Here is a 14,190-nt window from a genome sequence, read left to right on the forward strand (position 1 = left end):
GTCGCAAATGTACGAACCTACGGACGTTCACACAAACGGACTCACAGACATCTTCCTAAAAATCTTTTATTTCGACTCGAGGGACTTTGAAACGTCGAGAAATGTCAAAATTTTCAATTTGACAAATCGGACCCGTTACAATTACTTCCTATGGGAAGTTAAAAATCAATAAGCTAAAATTTGGAAACATCAACAAGGTCTTGGAAAATTGTATCGCCAAAATAATTTACTTTAAAGACAGCTGAGGCAGCCGTGTTCCAAAATTTAAAACAATTGAGTTTGAAATACTCCTCACAAAAGTTTACTAAATTGAATTAAAAATTAAACTTTGTTTAGCTCTAGAACAAAATCAACATAACTTTTATAGTCTGGCGGCTGAGATAAACTTATTTTATTACGATACTGATGACATTGCCTATTTTCCTGGTCTGATTTCTTCCATACTTTCAAAGTACTCAGACAGTGTCATTGTTTTTAAAAACAATGCAGTTTCCTACTTTCCATATGGCACAAAAAGGGAAAGGTGTTAAAGTGTTGATAAAAGTTTGACAACCCCTAAGCCTTTATGATAAAAAGACACTATACGTACTTCCACAATTCATCATCAGTAGATGGTGTTCTCCCTGAGTGACTGTAGTAAGTTTCCTTTTCAATAGAGAAAGTCATGTATTAAACACGTAGAACTACTTGTCTTCTCCATCAGAGGAGGCTTAACCAGGAAGGTTTTATTCAAGGGCTGTCTTTGTTCTTTTGACACTTTGTTGGTTTTTATTTTTGATGCATATTTCTTAGTTTTAATAATTAAATAATATTAAATTGTGTTCTTTGCATGAATTTTTATGCAACAAATTCAGAAGAACTCAAGAAAATCCCACAAAAAGTTCATAAATACAGCATTTTACCAGTTAAGTTGTTCCATAGCAATATTTTCAATTATAGATATCCTTTTTATTTTCTGACTTTGTATTTATGAAAGAACCAAATGATGCCACTTCAACTCCACTCCCTTTTTCAATTAAACGCCTTTTTTAACTAACACCTTCCCTCATATAATGTTGGAATTATTATGCTCAGGTGTTGAAGCTGCCAACTTCATTGTCAACAAGCAAAGAGTTGTTGGAATTATGAAGCTTATAATTTTCCCAATTCTTGTTCTAGAAAAAAAAGTCCACAATACACAAGATAGACAAAATAATATTCGTGTATTCTATTTTTGAATAGAAAACCAGCTTGCAGTTGCATCTGCATTTGTGCAATAACAAGATGCAAGATGCGCTGCTTGCAACAATCGTACAAATGAAATTTTTGTACACATTTTCAAGACTTTTGTGTGGTATGTTGACGATGACTATGATGGTGATGATAACGACGACGATATGCTTGTGGATTGTATCCGCGCGGTTATACGCGCATCGCTTGTATGGTTTTCAAGTGTGCTAGCTAGACACCTTCATGTCCTCAAGTAGTGTTTAAAGTTCGAGAAATAAAGTTGTAAACTTAAATTGTGTTATTTGCCTTAAGAGTTAACAGATTTAAAAAATGTCTGAAAAAATTCTGTAAAGATAAAACGATTCAGTTCTTTTTGGCATGATTTTTGTAACAGCTTCCTTACAAACGTCAAAGTTGAATTGACATTTTCCTGAATTTTTAAAAATCATATCATCTTCCGAGAGCATTTTCGAGGTGTGACAACTTTTACACAACTTTGGATAGTTGAAAATCCGGCATTCTTAGCAATTTGAAATAATTTTAGAAAAAAATGCGTATACGCCACAGTGACCCCAACAAAATTTTTGTCTTAAGACTTAAAACAGTTGAATTTCAGGACATTTATAAATTTGCATTCATTCAAAATGTGTCAGTCATTCATATTCTTGATTTTTTTCATATTAGTGGATTTTTGAAAATGCCTTCAACAACCCCAGAGGCAATTCTACACCTGCAGGACTGGACTATTTTTTTTATATCACTCGAGGACTTTACTGTCGTTAGCGTGTCGGTCGTGTTTACACATTTGAGCTCTTGTTATGCCATTTTAGACGCGTCTTTCCTCTTATATACTCCATAAACCCTTTTTGCTTTAAGCTGTTGGACGAGCGACGACTCTTACGACGACGACGACGAGCATGACATTCAATGCACTCAAACGTGCGAATGGTGTAACATGATCCTTTATTTTCCCACAAAATTGCCGCTTTAATTTGTCAGCGAGTTCTTATGCTTATATGACGATATGTGGTGTCCACCGTTGTTCTATAGATTAAGACAGAAGGGGGAGGATGGTGTAGAGAGCCGTAGACATCATTGCCGACATCAACACACATATAGGTATAACAAAAGAACCAGAGTTATGAGAGTCTCTTATGATTGCGTATATACCTTTATGTGTATTATTTCGAAGGACATTATAAACATTGGTAAGGGTAACGGATATGCGCGACAATGACGATGACAATATGAGGTGTTAGGTGTTTGTTTTATACGTTCCTTGAGGGCATGAATTTGTATATGTAGTACGAAGTGCGAAAAATTATTATTATTAAAACAAAAAAAGGATATACGACCGTGAAAACGCCTCCTGGTCTCCCCTATATACCCGATCTAGATCCAGATTCATATCTCACTGACAATGCTCTCCAACACGTTGTTCCGTCGTCGTCTGCCGGTGCCGCCGTATGTTGACAAACCGAAAGTGACAAAAAGTGAGACTACAACAACGCAAAGGAAAAAGGTGTTAATAATTAGAATAAATTTGCAAGGATGAGTTTTTTTTTGTTCTTGTTGTTGTTGCTTTGTTTGCTTGTTTATTCAGCATTTCCTTTTTCGCATGATAAGTGTTTGTTTTTTTCGTGACTTTTTGTTGCGTTTCCTGAAATATTATTTACTGCGAAAATATTATTCCGTGACAATGAAGCTAAAAAAAGAACGCAATTATAAAAAGTGTACTTGGGGAAGTTGTGCTGAGTTTTGAGAAATTAAGTATTTACGATTTTTATTTGGTTTTCTTCAAAATACAGGAAAAATTAGTGTTTTGATATTTTCAGATGAAAACACTTGGTTGTAAACATTAAAATTGAAAAATGTATGATTTCCTTTCATAATTTCGACAAACTCACAATTTTTGTATGAATATTATTTTTGTTATACATGAATCAAGGGAGTTGGTTGAAAGCTGTTATAGTTCCTCATTTCTACAAAAGGTACACAAATTCAAGAAATGTTGATGAAAATAACTAACTTGTCTAACAATTATGGACTTCAAATACTCAAATCGAAAACTAAAGTCATTAGAAATCACGCTTAGAAGGTTACATATATTTAAGACAGCTAAAATCATTTAAGGGCAAAAAAAATATAGGAATTAACAGACGCATCACAAGTAGCTGAAAATAATTCTGGCCTTAAGCCTTAAGCCTTAAACATATTTTTTAAATTTGGTCATAGTCCTTATACAATGAAATATGTTTTTGACTGTGATATTCTACTGGTCCATTGATCTCCATTATATCTCGATCTTAACCACCTAGAGGGCTGAAATTTCAGGATTGTGATCTAGGAATCATTCCCTATCTTTGAATAAGACCAATTTTACAACAAGTTATGGGCAAAAATCCATGTTCAAACTTAAAATGTGAATTACTTACTTACTTAAGGTGGCGCTACAGTTCTGTGTGAACTAGGGCCTCACCCAACAAACTTCTCCATTTAACTCGGTCCCTAGCTAGATGTCTCCAGTTTCGCGCTCCAAGTTGGGTGAGGTCACTTTCCACTTGTGCGTGCCACCAGATCCGTGGTCTTCCTCTTCTGCCCTGTCCTGTGGGTGTGGATTCGAAGACTTTCCGGGCCGGAGCATTGGTTTCCATGCGGTCTACGTGACCCAGCCATTTTAGTAGTTGGACTTTTACCCTTCTGGCTAAGTCTACGTCGCTATACAGCCCGTACAGCTTATCGTTCCATCTTCTCCTTCAAACCCCTTCGAAGCATACAGGACTGTAGATCACACGTTTCTCTCGAACCGACCCAAGGTGCTTTCATCCGCTTTTGTGATAGTCCATGCTTCTGCACCGTATAGCAGGACGGAGATGATAAGGGTCTTATATAGCAGCACTTTTGTCAATCGAGAGAGGATTTTACTTCTCAATTGCTTTCAAAGTTCAAAGAAACAGCGGTTAGCAAGAGTTATTCTGCGTTTGATCTCAGCGCTGGTGTTGTTTTCTGCGTTTGCAGCGGAGCCTAGGTAGACGAAGTCCTTCACTACCTCAAAGTTACGTCTGCCAACGGTGTCATTTTGACCAAGACGTCGGTGTTGTATGTCCTTTCTTGATGACAGCATGTACTTTGTTTTGCCCTCATTAACCGTTAAATCCATTTTTGCTGCCTCTGTCTCCCACAAAAGCCCAATTGACATCACGCTGAGTTCATCTGATTATGTGAATGTCATCTGCATATGCTAGTAATTTTACAGACTTTTGAAAGAAAGTGGCTCTGGTGTTGAGGCAGGAGCTCTGCACTATTATTTTAAGTACGTTGTTAAAAAATCACCTTGTCTTCAACCTGTTTTGACATCCAAAGGTTCTGTCAAGTTGTTTCCAACCTTTATGGAGCAGCGTGAATTCAACATGGTCATCCTGCACAAACGGACGAGTTTGGCAGATGCCAAAACTAGACATGGCTATATACAACTCGTCCCTGTAGATGCTGTCATATTCAGCCTTGAAATCAATGAAAAGATTTTGGGAGTCGATTTGGTGTTCTTGGGTTTTTTTCCAGGATCTGACTGTGGACTTTCCTGGCCTAAAACCACACTGATAAAAACCTATCAGGTTGTTGACGATGGGCATTAGACGTTTACATAAATCGGCAGAGAAGATTTTATAGGCGATGTTAAGTAGACTGATTCCTCTATAGTTGGTGTAGTTTAGAGGGTCTACTTTTTGCAGGATCGGGCAGAAAATACTGACGTTCCATTCATCGTTCATGTTTTCTTCCGACCATATCTTACAGATAAGTTGGTGCATGCTCCTAACCAACTTATCTCCAGCTGCTTTAAAGAGCTCGGCATTCAAGCCATCCGTTCCAGCGGCTTTATTAGACTTCAGCTTAGATATTGCAATCTTTACTTCGTCTAAGTCGGGAAGACGGCATTGTTGGCTTTCGTTGTCTATGTTGAATGGAGCATTCTGCCTGACATCGGAATCAAGTTCGTCGTCGCCGTTATACAGTCTTCAGAAGTGGTCCTCCCATGTCCTCAACAATGACTGCGGTTCCACTACGATGTTTCCACTTTCGTCTTTGCAGCCTTCGGTTCTAGGTTTATGCACCTGTGAATTTCGTTTCACCTGGTTATAAAACTTTCAAACATCTGGTTGACGGTAGATTGATCTGGAGAACTCCAAGTTCGCATACTGGCTACCATGACGTTTCGCCCCGCAGCAAAATCTATGAGCCTGAATCCGTTTTCGGAAGTGTTTTCGTGCAGGCTGTTCTTCCCAATTATTCCACCAAATTTTTCTTCCCTTTATAGTCAATTATGAGTATTTTTCAGCTGAAACTCTCGGTTCTAAATTTAAATATAATTTTGCTAAATCGAATTATGATTCAATCAATAGTCTTCTCAATGAAAATGATTGGCATGCATTATTTGTTGGTGCAAATTTTGAGAAGTGCTACGATTCTTTTTTAAAAATTGTGCATGATGCAATTGCATTGTACACACCTAAAATTAAAATGAAAAGCTTTTCAAAACCAGTTTGGTTTAATAAAAGATTAATAAATCTTAATAATAAAAAATTTTCACAAATCAAACAATGACCGTGATCTTTACAAACAATATCGGTTATTGCAAAAGAATTTTGATACTTTAAATAAATTTCTTTACAATCAATATCTTTTATCTGTTGAAAGTGATTTAAAATCTAATAGTAAAAGTTTTTGGAAATTTATAAATGCGAAAAAACAATCAAATGGCATTCCTAATCTAATGCGTCACGATGGAATATCATCTTCGGATCTTAAAGTAGTTTGTAACTTTTTTGGTAAACATTTTCAATCCGTTTATTTAGATAGTAATCCAAATCCAAATATAAATCTCGATAATCAATTTAACGGTATTGATAGTTGTCTGAATATTGGAAGTTTACATTTTTCAATTGAGGAAATTGAAAAAGCTTTATCAGCGGTCAAAGTAGACACAAGACTTGATATAGATGGAATTGCACCTATTATTTTACAGAAATGTTCAATAGTATTTGCTGTTCCTTTACAAATAATTTTTAATCGATCTCTTGAAAGTGGTGAATTTTTAAGTACGTGGAAGCGTTCTATCATTACACCAATTTATAAATCAGGAAATAGGCAGGATGTTTCAAACTACCGCCCTATTTGCAAGATCTCTACCGTTCCAAAAATATTTGAAAAATTGGTTTATGAAAAATTAACTTCAATGGTAAAACATGCTATCTCTCCCTGTCAACATGGGTTTCTCGCTGGTAGATCTACCAGCACCAACCTAACAATTTTTTCAAACACCATTTTAAACGGGCTCGAAAAAGGTTTCCAATTCGATGTTGTTTATACAGATTTTTCCAAAGCTTTTGATAGGGTGAACCATGATATATTACTTATGAAGTTGAATAAAATTGGTTTTCATTCTAATTTGCTGAACTGGATACGGACATATTTAAAGGGTCGCATTCAGTTTGTTCGTATTAATAATTTTCTTTCATCGCCTATCAATGTTACCTCGGGTGTTCCACAAGGAAGCCATCTCGGTCCGCTTTTTTTCTTGTTATTTATCAATGACATTCCCAATGTTTTCTTAAATTCTAGATGTCTAATGTACGCAGACGATTTGAAAATCTTTCGGTGTATACAATCTGAACAAGATTGCATATTGCTGCAAGAAGATCTTCAAAAATTATCAAATTGGTGTTGGATTAACTCCTTACACCTTAATATTGCTAAATGTCAAAGTATAACGTTTTGTCGAAAACGTACATCAATTAATTTTTCCTATAGTATAAATAATATCTTTTTATCTATAGTAACCTTTAAAAAAGATCTAGGGATAATTTCAACAATCAAAAACTTGATTTCTTAAAACATATAGACTTTTTAGTTGCCAAAGGTAATTCTATGTTAGGATTTATCTTGCGCAATTCAAAGGAATTCTGTGATCCTCACACATTGAAATGTCTTTTTTTTGCGTTTGTTAGATCTACTCTTGAGTATTGCAATACTATTTGGAGCCCTTTGTACGAAGTTCACTCTTTTAGAATTGAGAAAATTCAAAAACGCTTTACAAGGGTATTAGTAAAAAGGCTTCATTGGAGCATTGATATGCCTTCCTATGAAACAAGGTGTAAATTATTTGGAATCTTGCCTCTTAATATTCGTAGAAAGTTTTCTGGAGTTATGTTTATTCGTGATGTTTTAACTAATCATATTGATTGTTCGGAAATTTTGAGCTTAATTAACTTCAATGTTCCTGCGAGGATGCTTAGAAACCAAAATTTATTTAACATTCCATTCCACAGAACAAATTATGCTGCTAATGAACCATTGACCAGGTGCTTAAAAGAATCCAATTCTGTTTGCGATGTGATCGACTTTTGTCTTGGTAGATTTTCATTTAAAAACAATTTACTCGTTATTTTGAGAAACCTTAATGGTGGAAATGTTTAATATATATTTATTTATTTATTTATTGTTTTGTATTCATTATTGATTTTTGTACGTATGTTATTATTATTTTATTATCGAGTAATCACTAAAGCATTGTAACTTTGTTTGATGAAATAAACACAAAACTAAACTAAACTAAACTATGTCAACAAGCCCACATCCACCCGGGCATGGTCAGAATGGTCATGGAAAATTTCAACAAAAGAGTGCGCATGTGCATGCAAAGCCGTGGAGGCCATTTGTCCGATGTGTTATTCCATACATAACCTTATCCTATGTACTTTACAAGTCAATAAAAATATAACTATCAAAAGACTAAAAACGGCGTTTTCTATTTAATTCAAATCTTGCGTAAATTTTGGGACACCCTTTATTATGATCTGAAAAATCATCTTTGAAGCAGTTTGCAAACATGTTTTCTTCTTAAGATAAACGAATTTCCAAAAACTGTCGGGGCTATTTTTTTTTAAGGTTTAATTCAATTTTTCGAATGAAGTCATCATAAGGGATGTTAGAGTAGTCAGTGAAAAGTTGTTTTATTATAATGAACGTCACATAATTATCATCAGTTCCTGTTTGATTATACTTTATCCAAGCTTTGTTCCTTTTGTTTTTTAAGTTTTTAACGTGAGAATCAAACTTGGTGGAACTCTCAATTTATTTCAAAAAGAGTAAAATAAAAATTGTTACACATATCGTCAATTGATCGTACATAATAAGTTAAAAAAGTTTTCAAAATTACACCTACTAAGTAGAATTCTAGTTTGTTGTTATTAGAAAGCATAGGAAGTGAAGCCATGTTTAAATTTAATGCTATGTCTAATGCAGGATAATGGCGATCTTCGTCCACAAAAGCAAAAGAAGTCATAGCTGCGTCAGAGCATATGATTTCGGAAAAAAATACCAGATCGAGTATTTTTCCAAAACGGTTCTTAACACCGTTAAGTTGACTTAAGCCATATGAAGACATACCATCTGTAAATAAAAGTTCATTCGAAGATGACACTTTTATTGTAACGTAGACGTTGACGAATCGTCGTCAATTTGAATCCAATTGAGATTGTGTAAATTAAAATCACCAAATACCAATACTTCGTCTTCAAGTTCCAAAAGAATATAAATACGAGTACTTTCAAAACAGTTGTTTAGTTTTTCATAAACCACGTTATTATAGCTTGGAGGTGTATATGCTGCATTTCATTTTGTTTTCAAGCATAGTATTTCGATGTCTGTTGATCAAAAGTCGTCAATCAGATAACCAGCTAAAGTATTGTTGATAGCGACAAGAATTCCGCCACCAGCGGCGTTTGAATAGTCTGAAATATTACGATCACGTCTAACGACTTGATGAGAGGAGTCAAAAAGCTCCGAGTCCGAGATAGAGTTGTTTAGCCATGTTTCGGTCAATATAATGATATCGTGAGGAAGATTTTTAATGTTTTTATAAACCATGTTGGTCTTTGTCCGAAGTCCATTTACGTTTCTGCTGCTTTGACAGTGGTTCAGCGTTGTCCGATACTGTAGAAAAGGGTTGTTCGACTTATTCATAAATTCATAAACTATTACTCCTTTAGGTCAAAACGATGGTGAATTTAAAACATGGAAAATTGAGTTAGGTACACGTATTTTAAAGGATGAATGTTTAGTATGGTTACGATGTCATATTGTCTCAACATTTAACTTAAATGGGAAACCCAGCTTTTCGGACAAATGATTTCTAATGTCTAGTTCATTTGTAGAATGTGCAAGTTTAGAAAGAAACAATGACAAGAAATAAAAGTTCTCTATAGTTTGACACAACATATGTGTCTCCTTTCTTGAACAGTGGGTGCATAATGGATTTTCTGAAAAATGATGATAGAGTTGCAGTTTTAAGAATCTTAGTGAATTACTTCTCTATTTCTACAATTAAAGATGGGCTTGCATTCTTATAAAATTCATACGGTATTCCATTAAAGCCAGAAGTTTTCAGATCTTTTGATTAATCTGGAACATGTTGTTGAGGAAGAGCGTATAAAATAGTAGCTGAATCATTTGATTGCGAGAGTAAGCTTTCAAAATGCATTTTAAATTTAATTAATTTTACTGGCCATGTGGCTTTTATCGCCTGTCCACGTATATTTACTTAGCAATCTTCCACCACTCTCGGGCTGAAGAAACAGATTCAAGACTCCTAGTTAAGCAAACGAAATAAGCTTGTTTTTTAGTTTAACATAAAATCCTATATTTTTTGTTGGCATCATAGTAGTTTCTGCGACTTGTGTCCAGGTTCAGATTACTGAAGTTTTAGCCATTAAACAAACTTAATCAAACCAAGGCTTTTTTGGCGCAAATTCTGTTTGCTTCATAAATACAGCTTTTAATTGCTTTGCATAGTTCTTCAATTGAATCTGAATTGAATCCCACTTTATGTACATTTTCTTCATTTAAAAATTAACTTCCCATAAGAAGTAATTGTAATGGGTCTGATTTGTCAAATTGAAAATTTTGATATTTCTTGACGTTTCAAGGTCCTTAGAGTCGAATTAAAAGTGCGTGTGCAGGTACGTTCGTACATCCCTACGTTCGTGACGTTTTTTTCGTCGTCCATAGCTCAAGAACCAGAAGAGATACCGACTTCAAATAAATTTTCTTATACAGATAATAAGGCAGAAGGATGCGGAAAGGGCTTTCAAGAAACTTGTGTGGGTGGTTTTTTACCATAGCAGTTTGAAAAAAAGGTGAACATTTTGGTTAACCTTAAATATCTTACGAACCAAAAGCACTAGAGACTTGAATTAAATTTTATATAATATATTGTAAGGTGATTTCAAAGAAATATATTTTTTGAAAAAAAATCCATTTAACGGTTTTTTTATAAATCAAAAAAACTTAAAAAAAAAAATTATCACCTCCACAATTTTACTACTTAAATACGATTTCATCTCCAAAACCATTTTGTGCAACGAAGAATAATGTTTTTGACATCTTATAAAATTTTGAGAAAAATCGAATTGACATTTTTTTTTATAAAAAATAAAACTCTAAAAATACATTACTCAAAGTTGGTATAAATTGAATATCGATTCAAATATCTTTTCAACACCTTGAAATTTAGGCTTCAAACTTATTTTATCTTATAAAAAATATTGTTTTCAACATTTTGAAAAATGTTGAGAAACATCGAATTGACAGTTTTTTTACAAAAAATAAAAACATAAAAATAATAATAAAAGTTGGTAAAAAGTGCTTTTCGACTCAAATATCTTTTCAAAACATTGAGATATTGGCTTTAATTTACTTTAATCTTTCAAAAAATATTGTTGTCAACATTCAGTAAAATTTTGAAAAAAATCTAATTGACTGTTTTCTTTTCACAAAACTAAAAACCGAAAAAAATTAACAGATTTTGGTAAAAATGATTTTCGACTCAAATATCTTTTCAAAAATGGTAGATATTGGCTTTAAACTAATTGTATCTTATATTATAGATTATTAATATTAATATAAAATATTGTTTTCAACCTTCGGTAAAGTTTTGAAAAAAATTGAATTGACAGTTTTTTTTACAAAAAATAAAACTCTAAAGAAAAACAATACGAAAACTTGGTAAAAATTTGTTTTCGACCCAAATAACTTTTCAAAAATTAAAAATATTGGCTTCGAACTTATTTTTTTCACAGAAAATATTGTTTTCAATATTCAGTAATTTTTATATAAAAATCCAACAGTCCGTTTTTTCATAAAAAATAAAATCTATAAAAAATAGTACGCAAATTTGGTAAAAATTGATATGAGTACATATAGACAACCTTTTAAGCAAGACAAATCGACTGACGTAATGGGAAGTTATCAGTGTGGGTCGCATCCCAGCCTCTTTTTTTTAGTTACATCAATTTTGAGATAAATTTTATTTATATCGGTTGAGGCTATGAACAATTTTTACATAGGTTTAAGTTATTCTGAAAATGTTTCTCTTTATTGAATCTGCTAAAATAAATATTACTTCTTAGGAACAACCTTCAGTCATTTGACATGTTAATAGGCTCCTACACTAATTTCAGCTATCTGAGGTCAGAAAATTTGTATTAAGTACCTAGGTATACCAGACAATAGAAAAATAAATTTCCATGTGCTATCATTACATAGGCTTGTATACTAATAACATGGTTCTGAAGACAAAAGTTTTGCTTTAAAATGCCCAGAGGAAGACTAACATTAAGAAAATCTCTCAAGCTTGTTACTGACGAAAAACGTGGTTGCACCATAACCTAACTACATAAATATCTAAATTCTTTGAGCTTAAAACATTTTTTGGCTTCCAAGAAATTGGATTTTTTTCACACGACTTTGAGACCATTCATACCTCTTCTATCTATCTATACCTACACCTTATTGTACCTAGGTACCTTCTCTTATTAAATTTGTCTTTATTGTCTTCTTCGTACGGTTACGTTTCATACGATACTTACCTTTAACCAAGTACACAACAAAAGTCCAACAATCAACTTCAACATCTTTACCAAAAAGAATCGAAGAAGAAGAAAAATACCAACAACAACAACAGAAAAAGAATGTTGCGTTCCAAAGACTACGACGAATGTGGATAAGACGAGGCTGGATCTGAAGAGACAAACGTAACATGCACAGCGTCGTCGTCGTCGGTCGTCGGATAACACAAAAACCGGTACATCAAGTTTGAAAAATAAGAAAAAAAGAATAAAAACAAAAGAAAAAGAAAATAAACGAACTTTGGGGAGAGCCGAAGAATCAGAAACAGAATCAGAGACACAAAAGATAAAACCTGCGCAGCGCAACTCCACAAACACTGTTCCCAATATTTTGTATCTCTCTGCAAACCGACCAACTGTTCCCAGTTTCTATCCTCCACTCGTTTTAGTACAATATCCCCCCACTGTACGCCCCCACCTAAGTGCTCCCCAAAAAAAAACCACAACTTACCTACCTTACAGACCTTGCAGACTTTAATCTGCAAAAGACCTTAGCGAAGCGCGAAGCCGAAGCCTGACCGCCACCAGATAGTTAGTTAGCACGGTAACTGCATATTGAACGGTACGTTAGCGCGTGAAATATCATTTTCAATTTTATCGAATGTGAACTTCTCACGAATCGTGTATCTTTGTATCTTTTTTTGTTTTTCGTACACATACGTGAGTATCTACGTATCTATCTTTGGTCGTTGTAATTGATTGTGAAAGATTTCAAATAAATTAAAATAAATCTTGTTCGTTTTTTGAACCAAGAATTCAGATAAAAAATCTTTGAGATTAAAATTTCAAAAAATAGATTCACGAGAATCCAAAGTGAAAAAATGATGGAGTGAATGTTTTGAAGTGAAAGGAAAATATCTTCTATCAAAAAGTGATGTTTTTTTTTGTCACGAATAAAAGATTAATTGTATATCTGAGAGTTGCAGCATCTGGAATCTGGATGAAGGAAATGGAAGCATAATTACGGTACGAGGCTAAAAGTACGGTCGGTCGGTGGAGTCTTTCAACATTTTTTGTCTGGACTTGGGATTGGAATGGTGCGTGGATAATCGAATTAATTGTATCTTTTTTTTGTTGGATTTTGTATCTTTATTTTGTCTCCCTTTTTGTTTGTTCGTTCTCCACTTTATTTGTCTGTTGTTGGTGTTGTTGCCTTTGTCGTTGTTTGTTTTGTGTTTGATTGCGAAACCTCAACAAGTTATAGACTTGTACCACTGGTTCTCTTGTATCTCGCTTGGTGCCGCTTTCCGCTTGTAGCCTGCCGCCTGCCAGTACTGCTGATGTTGTATGGTAGCTGCTGCAGTTGTTGGGCAATTTTCAAGCAGATGTTGGAATTGGGATTGGGACTTGGGAGCATTGCACCTAAGAAATACATATTTTGAATTCGTTAACTAACTTCATGTACTCCATGTTCATTTTAAGCCTGATGGTTGTGGCTATGGCTCTGGCTATAGGTACCTACACCCAATCCATACCAATACCTCTGTGTTCTTTTCTTTGGATGGAGTTTTGTAAACGATGATGATGAGAATGCCAGAAATTGTGCAGGCAGCAGGGGTAAGGGGGATCGAAAATAGTCTTGTCTGTAAAAGAAAAATGATGACAACAGGCTTCAGCAAATAACCGGAAAATTATACCGGTATTTGCGAACGTCATTTTCGGTTTCGGCATCAATTTTTGAAAAACCTGGAAATTGCAACCACAAGGCAGCACTTAAGTACCTTAGGACCTATAGGAAGGGTAGAAAAAAAGGTTTACTCTAGAGGTTTGACGTATAAAGATATGTAAATTGTACGTAAAAACATAAGAACCTTTATAAAGGAAGCTTGGTAGGTTGCGTGTAATTTATTTTAAAAATAACGATTGTTTGTTTCCTTAGAAAAATCCTGTTGATTGGTTATAAGTAAAATTGGCCATTCACGTGGGATTTATTTTTACTCTTTTTTGCTTTAAGTAAATTGAGCTATGAAAGGGAATAACCTAACCAATTGAATCCTTTTTTTTAACCGGAAAAGCT

General features: G+C 34.1%; 1 protein-coding gene across 1 annotated transcript in view; it reads left to right on the forward strand.

Annotated features, from left to right (window-relative positions):
* The first annotated feature begins 12,721 nt into the window (after window positions 1-12,721).
* The window catches only part of LOC129952350 (semaphorin-2A-like), a 267,445-nt gene continuing 265,976 nt past the window's right edge, over window positions 12,722-14,190 (forward strand). The window contains exon 1 of the mRNA XM_056064900.1: window positions 12,722-13,210. The gene's annotated coding sequence lies outside the window, so the exon portion shown is untranslated. The remainder of the gene's footprint in view (window positions 13,211-14,190) is intronic.

This window comes from Eupeodes corollae, chromosome 3 (genome assembly GCF_945859685.1).
Source record: "Eupeodes corollae chromosome 3, idEupCoro1.1, whole genome shotgun sequence".
Taxonomy (NCBI): domain Eukaryota; kingdom Metazoa; phylum Arthropoda; class Insecta; order Diptera; family Syrphidae; genus Eupeodes; species Eupeodes corollae.